Source organism: Pelecanus crispus, chromosome 5, assembly GCF_030463565.1.
Source record: "Pelecanus crispus isolate bPelCri1 chromosome 5, bPelCri1.pri, whole genome shotgun sequence".
NCBI lineage: Eukaryota > Metazoa > Chordata > Aves > Pelecaniformes > Pelecanidae > Pelecanus > Pelecanus crispus.
Genome location: NC_134647.1, coordinates 11848336 through 11856817, shown reverse-complemented (window position 1 = coordinate 11856817; position 8482 = coordinate 11848336).

Below are 8482 nucleotides of genomic sequence, written 5' to 3'. Positions count from 1 at the left end.
GCTCAGCCACCAGCGTGTTCATGCGAGCCGACCTCCACACTGCTCTGAGGTCTGCACCACCTGCCAGCAAAACCATCACAAACCATCTGAGAAACTTTTTTAGAAGGCCTAATTAAAAATTTTCTCTCCTTATGCCGAGTGCCTTAGCTCTACTGGGAGGAAAAGGGGGGAAAAATGCAACTAGAGGTTAAAATTGTTGTATCAAAGTCCAGTTCTTGGGTGCTTTCAGGGCTAGCAATGAACGTTGTGAGTTCCACGGACCAGCAGGAATCCTTTCCCTCAAGTTACGTAGGTCCTCGGGACTGTCAGACGGACCATCCAAAGACTGGCAGACCCAAATATCGGACGTCCTGAACTGCGATTTGAACAGACTTTTGATAGTCCATATGGTGTCACTTGGTGGAAACTGCTCCAGGGCATGGAGTCCGGAGAGAGATTTAAGAGAGTGAAGGATGTGACAAAAGGTTATGTAGGGTAAAACAGGTAAAGGGAAAAATACAGGGGCATCTAAGATACAAACGTGGCCCCCAGAAACAGGCAAAGCAGCAGCGCAGAGGTCGGTCAGCAAGAGAAGATGTGAATTTGAAACATCCACAGGTCCGAGCAATCCCATGAAATGTGGAAAGGATCGATTCTTAGTAGAATCACTGTTAATTATCACATGCCTCATCACGTTCGTCTTCAGGTGCCAGACACACCTGTCTTTCCTAACACAGCAACGCGCAAGCCCATTTCCATGTACACACACAGAGCACACACTTCACATGAGGACAGAACTGTGACTGAACTACACGATTTAGCTAGTCACATCGTTTAATGACCTACAAACCTAGATCAACAGTAAAACGGGCTGGAACGCGTAGAATATGCTCCTAGACTAAATGAAGAGCCAGCCTTTTTCTGTTCAAGTTCACTCGTAGCTGTAAACTGTAAAACACGTTGCTTTTAAAATGCATTTTACCTAATTTTGTTCAGTGTGCGTGTACAGCAGTTATCGATCTAGTGCCTGAGCATCACCACAAGCAACATTCTTGTTTCAATTCCTTAAAATGGACTTTCAGGCGACAGAGCGCGACTCCGTGAGAGCCAGCACTGCCAAAGCGTGTTTCCGTACCTGGCAGAGGGACTCACGCTGTCCTCATGGCTCGTTTTCAAGTGGCTGCAACATCTACCATCCTACCTACGTGTTTGACTAGGTGACTGATCATCCTGTTTACTTTGATTTGACGCTTTCCTTTAAGCTAACAAATACCATCTTAAAGAAAATCCTCCTTTCTGACTCTGGTTTGGAGGAAAAGATCGCATTGGCACACTGGTATCCATCTTTCCAAGCTGTAACTTTCTTGTGCTGTTCTGATCTGTCTATAATTAGCTTTATAACACAGATGATTTCAGGAACTGGCAAGACAAATGGAAGAAAACACAGGACTTGAGAGAAAACAAACAAGTCATCCTTGGAGCTTCCGATGACATCCCCTACTTTGTTCTTAAGCATTACTGCATGGTCAAGATTACCTTGTATTTATTACCCTGAACATCTTCCCAGCACTCGTAGTCCTTGCTTTATCATCTCTTGTGACTCAGTTTATCTTGTGGCAACACAGACCAGTTAAGGAAGTGCTGCTCCCGAAGAGCTTTCAGAGTGTAAAAATTACACATCTTGAACAGTCGTTATTCATATTACAATACAGAAATTTTTTTTCGTAAGTTACACTGCTTAAATAATGGAATCCTCTTGGTTTCACTTAGGTGAGGCTAGGGCTTTTGATCTAACAGCAGCTACAAAAGCTCTGTTACTTCTGCCTCCCTGAAATGGCACTAATGATCACAGCTGACCACAAGAAAAAGATGTATGTGCAAGTAAAAGTGAAAACTAACACGTGTTCAGTGGCACAGCTTGCTCTTCAATAGCTGGGCCAGCTTACCTCTCTCAGGCTGTGCAGCCGAGCAGGTATTGCCTCCTCTAAATGAAGGCAGCTACCTACAAGCTGCTGCCAGCACACTGACCTATGTCAAAAAATATCAGCACAAAGCTTGCTTTGGGACTAGGCACCCATATTTCTAGACAGGTAGAGCTGTGCAGGGAGATGGACTCCACATGGAAAAAACCCAGCAAACATCCAGAAGTACAAATAACGGAGGGAGGAGCTGGATCCCATGCTTTTTGCGTGATGTGCGTGGCTGCCGACGCTGGCAAAAGTGATGTAGTTGGCTAGACTGCAACAGTACGTACACACACACACGTTTTAAGATGGAACCTCACCAAATCATCGTATTTCATTTCTGCCAGTGACTCGTACGTGTGTGCATTCGACTGCCTTTGAAGTTCAAAAGCTAGAGCAGATGCTGCAGCAGGGATGTTATGAACCTGAAGACCAGCCCTGATGTGAAAGGGGAAGGACGCTGCGGAGGAGGCAACTTACCTGAGCAACCAGGGCAGGGCTGCCGGCTTCCGAAAGGACAGCACACATGGGCTCCGTTTTAACCCCCTGCTCCCGTGGAAAGCTCTCTTCTTTAAACGCCGTATCTTGGCAACTGAAGCAGACAAAAAAGCAAACAATATTCTATAGGAAACTATCTTCTGTTGATTTGGCAAGTGCAATGCAGAAGACAACCAACAAATTGGACACTCCTCCAGACTACCTCCCTAAACCAACCCACCTCCAAATCTCTTTACTTTCATAAACTGCCTCCTATTCCAGAGCTACAAAACAGTTGCTCCTGGGCAGTGCAAGAAAAATATTAATTTCAAAGAGAGATTTTTTTTTTCAACCTTCTAAATAAAACAAATAACGAATCATTTTAACAGAAAACTCTTTCCTTCTCCTAGGAAATGAAAAAAAAAAAAAAAGAGGCTAATTTAATGGAGTCTTTTTCTCACTCAACACAAAACGTAGGTTCTGGCAATTGTTTTTAACATCAAAATACTGAAAAATGTCTTCAGTATCACTTTACTATTTGACAATTTTAATCATGAAAGTCAAAAAGCAGAAACTATCAGCTTTGATTTCTTATTTCCACCGCATAATTACAACAAAAATCAGCGTAACTAATGTAAGCAGACACAACAGAAGACAAGCAGGGTGGCCGAGCGCGCAGACGCTGCTTACTCAGACATATTGCAAAGTGCACCCACAATTTAAAACTATTAAACATGAAACCATTGAAAGTAGTTACTGTACTGTCTGGAGGTTAACATACCACGTTAAGTTTTGGTAGGCTATTTTAAAAACAATACCAAAATACACACAATAGAGTAATAGTGAAACAAAGTCGTATCATCATATTGCTATATTCACTGCATGCTTCAGAATGCATAAAGGCCCTACGAGACAGCAACGCCTATGGCCTCCCAGCTGAGAGGGACTGAGCACGGGCAGCCTTCCTCAGGCCGATTTCGGACAGTCCCTGCAGAAAGGTCTGCGCTGGTTTAATCCGTTCCCGCCTCGCGGCCGCCTGCGCCCATCTCTGCCGGGGCCGCTGTCTGTCCCCTGGGTAAGAGCCTAGAGCAAAGCTCGTGAGTGCCCTTCCTCCGCTACCATGCAAATTCCGTCAACTGGGTTAAACGTCCTCAGGAGGGGGTCAGGCTAAGGCCAGACGAAAAGCTCCTCTCGTGCAGCCCCGCTGCCCAGAGGGGCTCCCCGAGGCGGCTGGTGGCGAACGCCCGGGCAGCGGCTCTGGGCTCCAGGGCCGGGGCTGCACCCACCAGCTGGGGAGCCGCCGGCAGCCCGACCCACGCAGCTCTTTCTGCAGCGCTCACTGATGACGGCTCAAGTCTTAACACAGAATTTTACACTAGATTTCTTTTTTTTTTTTTTTTTTCTCTTTAAAAGGTATTGTGCGGCTTTTAACATTTTCTTATATGAACCGTGGTCTTGGACGAGGTCAAATCCGCAGAGCCACGCATTTCACAAAAATCAAGTCGTTACCAGAAGGGACCCTACCAAAAGATTCAGGGAAAACAATGCCTTTAACACATACGTAAATAAAAGCGAGAAAACTAAACTATCAGTAATTAATGCCATGGGGCACATTTCTGGTTTTGCAAGTGCATAAATGCGACGATCTTCAATATTTCTTAAATATTTGCTTCAATGGTAGAAAAAAAAAATGTAACAAATACACATTGCACATGCTACAAAATGATGTAGTGCACACATGGCATAGTTATCCAATAGACTTAAACACTTGAGTAACCAAGTTCACCTCTCTTACAACTGAGATTAAAACAAAGTCCTGATTCTCGTTTACATGAAGAGTTGCTGACGCTGAATAAACTCCCTCTGGTGCAAACAAAAATCACAAAAGGAAAGCTGGTCTAATACTAGGTGTTTCTATTAAAGTGATTCCAGTGCAATCTTCTAAGACGACCAGGATTAAAATTAAGATCAGATATTCTGTTTTCTATAATCAAAGGAGGCAAGAAGGATATCCAAAGGGGAAGAAAACCCAAATCAGTTTTGTATGTCTCCAATGACATATTTAAACATGTCATTTAATTGTTGAAAGTATCCACTTAATTTCTTGCACAACGATACTTTACGTGCCTTCATCTGTCTCATTAAGAAAGATTTTGTTTGAAATTATCTAACATGAAAAATACTGCTAAGTCTATTCATAAAACAGTATTCTATATTTTTATTTTTCAAACAGCAAGTGACCACATTTAAAATGCATCATTTGCAAATATAAATTATCAAACTATTAGTTTAATTAAAAATAAAGCAAAAACATAACTTCCCTTAGTATCACAATACATAGAAGGGTATTATAAACCCCAAAAGACTAAGTTAACCATTAAGAAAACAATGTCAAAAGTGATGAAACTCATTAAGTCACTTAATGAATAAATCAATCCTAAGAATACAATACCGTTCACCATGATTATGTAAAAAAAAAAAAAAAAAGCAATCTTTCATTGTATTATACAGATAAAACAATCCAATCCTTCATGCCACATTTTGTAAACCATGATATAAATTACACTCACAGTCAAATGAACAGGAAGAGTAACTCCCAAAATATTTTAAGTTGCTTTTAGGGCAGAAATAAAGGCAGAAATAGAATCATTTAAAATATATCAAGTTCAACCAAAAAAATTCATTTGGTCAAGCCTGCTATCCAAATAGTTTTGTTTCCTGCAAAACTATTTTTGTCTTTTTTGAATTATGAAATTTAAATGTTTCTTTTACATATTAAATGTAAGTGATGTGTTGAACTACATTAAATCCTTTTATACTTGTGTCATTTTTGTCATGAGACCTAAAGATCTTTCATGTACCTATACACACACACACACACACACGCAAACTCTCTTGATATCAGGAAATTCCTCATTTCACAGGAATAAAGACAGATTCACGTACTGATTTCTGTCAGAAACATAAGGAATATACACATTCATACTTTTCAGGTTCCTACAAAACCATCTCTCACCTATATACATACTTTTACTGATGGAATTCAGGTTAGGGTCCTTTGATAATAAAGGGACGGAATAGATGTTGTAGGATAAAGAAATACTGTATAAGCATTGAAATAAACCTATTATCCTAAATTTATCTATACGGATTAATTTTTTTTTTATTAATTGAAATACAAAGAAGGCATATGGACTTCAGGAAAATAACACTATATCAGAAAATGCACCGTAACAGTGTTCCACTATATATATCATCAGGTTTTTCATAACACAATTTCTTCTGTACACTACACTTTGTACTAATGTCTCTGTCTTCAAATTCATCGTATTTCCAGATCCAATTCAGCACTACATAGTATGCCTTCGAAAGAAAAGGAGGTCACTTGCTTTATTGAATACCAAGTTCCCTTCCGGACAGCATTAAAAGAAAGACAAGACTACACAGACAAAGTCCAGTATAATTCATTTCTGACAATGAAAATTTCAACCCCTCATACTGTTGCAAAATTCCTCCTACTGAAATGCTTTACTACAATAATAATAATAATAATAATAAAAAGCATACATTACATATAAAAGATACCAGTGTACTAAAAGTGACAGAAGTGGACTAGCAAATCCTTCAAAGCACATATTATATAAATGACTAGCATTTAAAAACATTTTTTTTCTATAAAATGTAGGTCATATACATTTATAAATTGGGGGGGTTCTAAAGCAGTGATGACTGTTCAAATAATTATGCTGCTCTGTACAGTCTAATACCAATATTCAATTCAAACTATAAGTTTGACGTTTAGTTTATCGGAATAAACCCATCTCATCGTCTCATAGCTCATAATTTGAAAAATACACAACTCAAATGAAGAGGTGACTTGTAAGTTCACTGTTTATCTGCATATGAAATAAGAAGAGAACTACGCCTTTCTACTGGAGGCCCAAGTCTCATCAGTTCAATATCAGGACTTAAAGACTCCAAAGTTAAGTAGAGGAATTGTCAGGAATCAGCACAGAAGCAGAATAGTATCTCTCATCCTTTAGAGACACAGCTATTCAACTTTTGCAGTCTTCCTCATCTTGCAGAAGTGCAGCCAAGCCATTCACTTCTCACTCAAACTGTGTACGGATGAAGCCATAGATCTAAAGACTGTCCCCTCTGTGCCTGAAATTGTGCTGTGTAAACAATGTTATATACTGCAGGAGGAGGACATTTGAATTTATTTATAAAAAAATGATTAAGAATATTCATTAACTCAAACAAGGCTATTCACTCCCAAAGGTATTTTTGGAACTTATCCTTGTGCTACTTTTAAAGTTAGCACTGTCATGTATTATTGCTTACAAACAGTACTTCATCATATGCCTCCTAACAGAGCGGTACTGTGATCAGTTCGTACGTATTTACAGGCTTTTTTGTTTGTTTCTTAAACAAGCTATAAAAACATTACATACTTTACAGACAATACAAATACTCAAGTCAAACAAATGGAATGCATAACAATAAGAAACGTCATAAAGGAAGACTGACATAAGTCCTTGATTGTCAAGACACATTTATATTTATATATAAACTCTAGCTGTGCAGAATCAAAGATTCAATCATAGGTACATCCTTATTTGATAAATCATATTTACAGCATGATATTGCATAAAAAAATAAAATAATGTTGTTTACACAATATTACCTTTCCATCCATTGGATTAAGGAAAGCAAGAAACAGCTCTTAGAAATGTTTGCTTGCCTCAGTTTGTGTTTCCTACCAAAAGATGTAATTTTAAAAAGGAAACATAAGGTTTAAATGCCGAGTAGAGCAAAAGCGACTATAAATTTATTTCCCTGACACAAAGCAAATTAAAATTGAACAAAAGTTTAAATTTTAACTTAAAGACATGTCTTTTCATTAGCAGTAATACTTTCTCAGTACTTGTCCTTTGCAAAGTGAGTTTTAGCTAAATGCATTACATGCCTAACATAAACATGCATTACCGTAAGTTGAATGAACTTTCAAAGTTACAAGGCTTCATTTTAGTAAAACATTTAACACTAGGAAACTGTAACATTATTCACTTGCTTCAGTACCAACCATGTAATTTGAAAGTTCACATGTGTACTGGTACCGACTGCATAAGCGTATTTCTGCCTGTTAAAATTTCCAAATGTATTCCCAGGAGTATTAGGATTTTCCCTGCAATTTGTAATGGTATTAAAACAAGCAAACAAAGAAGAATAAAAATCAAAGCTCTCAAAGCCAAGAAAATTTAGTTAGCAAATATACATACACAAAGTAATCCAATGCTGCAAAATTCAGAGTGGATTCATCCAAATATTCTGGTTCATTTCAAATAGTTACTACATATGATACAAATACTATAAAAATATTCTGAACAAGCATGGGATATAATGTATCTGTCCAGGTGGAAAGTTTTCATAGGAGAACATGAATACTTTAGAATAAACTCTAAAAGTTACAGTAGAACCCAAATAATTCGCAGCAATGCCTTAGAAACCCTTTACAAATGACAATTTTGAAAATAGCGAAGAAGCAGGCAATAAAAGCAAGGATGTCACATCACAAAATGTACTTTGTTCATTTATTTTGACAACTATAATTTAGTTTTCAAGACTTCTACCTCCCAGTATACTACTATAGATTCTGTAGTATACTTGGGTGAAGTGGTACAGTATTACTAATATGAGACCTCGCTACAGTACTTTTTAGACCATTGCAGAGAGGTGGGGAAGAGACCACGGGGGATGTATAAACCTATCGGATGCTCTGATTAGTGGTCAGCGAATTAGCAAGATTTTACTGTACTTCTCAATTAACAATGAAAAGCTCCCGTCATCCAAAAAATTGACAAGTACATTATAAAAATAACACAAGTGTTATTTCACATGAATACTTTCTTGTCCTATTTTCTTCTTGAAACAGTTTTCCTAAAGACAACACTAGGAGACACAAGATCATAAACATAGTTCTTTTATCATCCAATTTAAATCGTTTATGTTGTTATTTGTAAACCAACATACAGTGATACACATGGTTAATCCTTCTCCCC